The sequence below is a fragment of the Kryptolebias marmoratus genome, linkage group LG14 (genome assembly GCF_001649575.2).
Source record: "Kryptolebias marmoratus isolate JLee-2015 linkage group LG14, ASM164957v2, whole genome shotgun sequence".
Lineage (NCBI taxonomy): Eukaryota > Metazoa > Chordata > Actinopteri > Cyprinodontiformes > Rivulidae > Kryptolebias > Kryptolebias marmoratus.
In genome coordinates, this window is record NC_051443.1 from 192853 (window position 1) to 198582 (window position 5730).

The following is a 5730-nucleotide window of genomic DNA, read 5'->3' on the forward strand; positions in this document are numbered from 1 at the left end:
TGACAACCAGGGTGCTGGCAGAAATTGTGCTACTATTAGTTGAAGACCATGGGGAGGGAAGCATGCCAGGAAGCAAAGGGAGAAGAAGAAAGGCAAGAGCGTAGGACTGAGGGTAGCAACTCTAAAGGTAGAGACAATGACAGGCAAAGGTAGACAGTTAGCTCACATGATGCAGAGGAGGAAGGTAGATGTATTATGTGTGCAAAAGACCAAATGGAAGGACAGCAAGGCTCACAACATTGGGGCAGGGTTTAAGCTGTTTTACCATGATGTGGATAAGAAGAGAAATGAAGTAGGGGTGGTCCTGAAGGAGGAGTTAAAAAAGAATGTAGTCAAGGTAAAAAGAGTGTCAGATAGGGTGATGTGTCTAAAGGTAGAAATAGAAGGTCTGATGTTCAATGTTGCCAGTGGTTATGTTCCACAGGTTGGATGTAATGTAGAAGAGAAAGAAATTCTGGAAGGATCTCAATGTGTCAGGGTATTGGATCGAGTTAGGTTTAGGTTTTAGGGTTAAATAAGGAAACACACGGAGAGGATTGTTTATTTTCTGCTCGCTCGGCAGCGACTAATTCATCCAGCTCTGACCTCTGCATGAGCTATCCTTTTTTATTAAGAGAAAGCAAATGGTGTAGAGTGAGCCAGCCAGAGCTGGTCCAGTCCAAAGTGTAAACACATGAATACACATAGCTGAGGCAGAGGACATCTTAACCATAACACAGAGATTGTAGGGCACCAGAAGCTGGCTGTGTGTTACCTTGAAAACCTGTTGAAAAACGAGCATGAACTTTAATAGCTTGTGTGTTGAGAGCTTGCATGATAGGAATGAACTGCATTAAACCCTCTGACATTCAGATGTGTCAGTTTTGCACATAAGCACAAAGGCTGGTAACATTAAAAAACCCTAACATGACTAAATGATAGACTACATTCTGTGTAAAAGAGGTAACCTGAGGGAGATTGTGGACTGTAAGATTGTGGCAGGGAAGAGCGTGGCCAGATAGTGTTGAATGGTGGTGTGTAGGATGACTGTTGTGGTGATGAAGAGGAAAAGAGTAAAGGCAGAGTAGAGGACCAAGTGGTGGAAGTTGAGGAAGAAAGAATGTTGTGAGGAGTTCAGAAAGGAGATGTTAAACGCTCTGGGTTGTAAGATAGAGCTTTCGGATGACTAGGCTACTACAGCCACAGTGATTAGACAGAGGTAGGAAGGAACTTGGTGTGTCATCTGGACAGAGAAAAGATGAGAACAAAACCTGGTGGAGGAACAGTGAAGTGCAGGAAGTTATTCAGAGGAAGAGGTTGGCCTTGAAATAATGGGTCAGCGAGCGGAATGAGAGAGTAGACAGGAATATAGGGAGATGCAACATAGGGTAAAGAGGGAGGTAGCAAAAAGCAAAACAGAAGACGTATGATGAGCTGTACAAGAGGCTGGACAGAAAGGCGGAAGAGAAGAACTTGTATCAACTGAGACAGAGGGATCAAGCTGGAAAGGATGTGCAGCAGGCTAGTCTTATTAAAGATAGAAATGGTAATGTTCTAACTGTCATGGTGGTGGAATAGTTTTAAACCCACAGCCATGTTGACAGAGAGGGCACAGATAGAGAGTCAAAAACAATCTTTATTGTTGGCAGGAGGTCAGAGAGGAGCAACAAGGTTCTGCCAACGCTGGAACAAGAAGAGATCAGGTAAGTGGTGATGCTTAGCAGAGAGTGGTGTAATTAGGTTCCTTTTCTTTACTGGGTAGGTTCCATTGTCGAGCGCTGAGAGGAGGGAGGATTCTGGTTCAAGAGGCAGGTGGAGAGTAGCAGGTCGGAGCTGGGAGAGCTGTGGTTCCCAAAAAATCCTTTCTGGTGTTTGTACAGTTTGACTGTGGATCCTGGATTCTTAAAATACAATTAAAGTCACTATCAACGAAACCTCAGCAATACTTGTCAGTGTATGATACTCAAATGAAATTACAACTTATAAAAGTTACAGTTCTTCTGACGCCACATTCAAACTAAATAAAACATGCCATGGTCCGCCATCTTTACCCCATACACACTAATGGTGAATTCAACTCGCCTCCGCTGAACTCAATTGACTTTCTTTCAGTAACTAAAAACGTATTTCCCACCTAGAAAAGTGATAATATTTTGCACAGAAGGAGTTCTTCTAACCTTAGGCGGTGTTTGCATTCAAAATATCCATGCTACTAACCTGTATTGTTGCAGGAAAAACACGGAAGACACGTGAGATGTGATCTGTTGGCAGGCAGGCTCTGGTCTGAGCTACCCGCGTGCTGCCTCACCCACAACCCACCCCGGGAGACACTCCCTCTGCTGGTGACTTTTGGGAATTGTCACTACAAATCAGCTCATACAATATGGCGATGGAACCTTCTTCTTAACCAAAAAAAAAAAAAAAACACAAACCACATTAAAATGTGACTTTACATTTAAGAGTACCATACTAACAAGAGGGGAGAGTGTGATGGGAAGATGGAAGAAGTACTTTAAGGAGTTAATAAATGAAGGGAAAGAAGAGTAAAGGTCATAGAAACTGTAGACCAGGAAGTGGAAAAGATTAGTGAGGATGAAGTTCGGAAAGCTTTGAAGACGATGAAGAAGGGGAAGGCAGTTGGACCTGATGGCATACCAGTGGATGAATGGAAATGTCTAGGACACATGGCAGGGAGCATTTTGATTCAATTATTCAGTGGCATTTTTGAGAGTGAGAAAATGTTTAGTTTTTAAGAACAAGGGTGATGTACAGAGTTGTAGCAACTACAGGACAATCAACAATTGGTTTCAACAACAGAACACAGTAAAATGAAACCTAAATGAGATAAATCAATGTTCTGCATGATAATAAAGGCTTAAAGATGCTGGATGACACTTTCTTCACAACAGTCCTACAGTTTTGTACCCTGGGTAAGATTTTGGATTGCACTTACTGTATACTTTTCTAAAGCTCACTGTCAATTTACACACACAAGAAAATACCTTTGTCTTTGAGGTTATCTTTCAGTCAATACAAAAAACCTGATTATTCAAATAAAACAGATGAGAACAATTTAATGAATTTGAAACAGAAGATCAGATGTAAAAATACTTTTTGACTACACCATAACTTCCTACATTTGCTGATGTCAAAGAAGGACACCTATATGTGTTAGTGGGTCCTGTCCTGTGGGAGACAGGGACATAAGCACCCAGGAAAAAAACAACAACTTCATACAAGGATGCATTTGAAATGGATTTTATGAAAATTATAATAGATTGATTAAAAGCTGGAACACTGACTCACAACCAGCCTTTGAGCTGAACTTTGAGACCAGTTTGAAACTTATTTGTCTTTAGTTTTACACAGTGTTCACTGTGTGTTTGTCTTCACTACATCATTCTTTACTTTGATCACAAAATAACATCTGCACCATATAACTGTTGTATATCCAGTCAAATCTACAAGATATGTCACATTAAATGAGTCATCTTCATAAACCTTAGTAACCAGGGACTGCTCTATAGTTTAAATTAACTATAACCAGAAAAGGTGTGATAAAATCTTGTTGAGTACAACACAAGTGCAATATTTGCGCTCACCAAAGTGAACAAAAGATGCTTGAGAAATTATTGTAACTAGTTCTATCACTACATGAACTACAAAAAATGTTCTAATAAAGCAGTGAAGTCTTCCTATCCAACAGAGAATATGTGTAGCTTCAAAATATGGCCATAAGAGCGAATGTATATGCTTCTACAGTGGCGGGCGGTGCATTTCACACGTATGCCTTCAGTGATGTCCAACTTAGTCAATAAATACCTTTCATTATGCCAGCATTTATAACACCAGGACTGGAGAGTAATTAGAAACACACTTAAGCACTACTTGGCATTGCATCACCTCAGTTGTGTACAAAATGGGCTACTATTGCATTTTAAAAATCAACAAACCCGCATCAGCTATTAAAACATATCTGGTATGCTACTGTCAAAACTAAATAAAATAGAATAAAATAAATAAAATGTTTGCACTCACTAAAACGGCTGTGTCCCCAAAAACCATTATTTCAAAACAGCCTTGCCAGTAAATCAGCAACCAAATCAACGTGTTGCTCTCCTTCAGCCATTGTGGGTTAAAAATAAAGCTTGGTCATCTGAGTTTTCTTCTGAATTTTTTTTTCCATAGTTCAACACGGTCAGTAAAACGTGCAAGTTTTAACATCCACTTACTTCTGACGGTAGACCACGATCACTGGGCTGACCTGCCATTATCTTGTTTCTTCTCAGTTTGACTGAATGCTTTTCCATATTTTACCCATGTTACTACAGTAGTACAGGTCCCAAATGCGGATTCATATATAAACAATCTTACAGTATTAAAAAGTAGATGTGGGTGTAATGACATATATATTTTTCTCTCACAAAAATATGTCTTAGCCACGAGACAAGTAAAGAGGGAAATACGTGTTGAACTATGGAAAAAAAAAAGTTCAGAAGAAAACTCAGATGACATCAACTCAACATTTGGAGGCGTAGGAAAAGGTTTATTTTCTTTTTAAGGCTTACAATCATGTTTCACAGATACAACTATCCAAACTTACACACAAAGATGCTTACAAATGCATTTTTACACACACACAAATATTTTTACACACACACAAATTCTTTTACACACACAGATATTTTGAGACTATTTTCTCTCCATACTACGGCACCATCTAGTGTCTACCTGTGCACGTCCCTGGTCAGACATATAGTATAACTTTACTTTGTCATTTCAAAACACAGGCTTAGCGTTGGGGTAGTGTTATGTTTTTCTACAGCACTGTATACATGTGAACACTGGTAACAACTCAGTCATTGTTGACAAATCTTTTTATCAGATTACTAATAATCTTGCTTTAATTGTAATTTAATTCAGCCTATCTGATGTGAACGATTTAAATATATTTCATCTGAAGTTTTACGTTTCAAACTTTGACTAACATTTTTTACACCTAAAAATAAAATTGAAAATGGAAGAACTCAAATTCAAAAACAAGTGAAAAATATATGCGTAGTGTCAATGCATAAACATTTTGATATTTGAAATTCAAAGTTTTTAAAAATTCTAAATCTATAGTAAGTAAGTAAAAATTTATTTGTATAGCACATTTCAGCAGCAAGGCATTGAACGTGCTTTACATCATAAAAACATAAGTAGAATTACATTACAATCATCCAAAACAAAATCATAAAAATCATGGAGCAGATACACTTGATAATCATAAGGAGATGGTCAATATGTATTAAGATATTTTGTTCAGAGCAGCTTTACACCTGAATTTGTTTGCGCACTACTAATCAAAGGCAACTCTAAACAGGTGAGTTTTCAGACTTGATTTAAAGGAATTTAGTGTTTCAGCTGTTTTGCAGTTTTCTGGGAGTTTGTTCCAGATTGATGGTGCATAGAAACTGAATGCTGCTTCTCCATGTTTGGTTCTGGTTCTGGGGATACAAAGTAGACCAGAACCAGGAGACCTGAGTGTTCTGGAGGGTTGATACGACGATAATAAGTCTTTGATGTATTGTGGTGCTAGACCGTTCAGTGATTTATAAACTAATAGAAGTATTTTAAAGTCTATTTTCTGTGCTACAGGGAGCCAGTGTAGGGACTTTAAAACTGGGGTTATGTGCTCTATCTTCCTGGTTTTAGTGAGAACACGAGCAGCAGCTGCAGCTGTCTGATTGATTTTTTTTGGCAGACCTG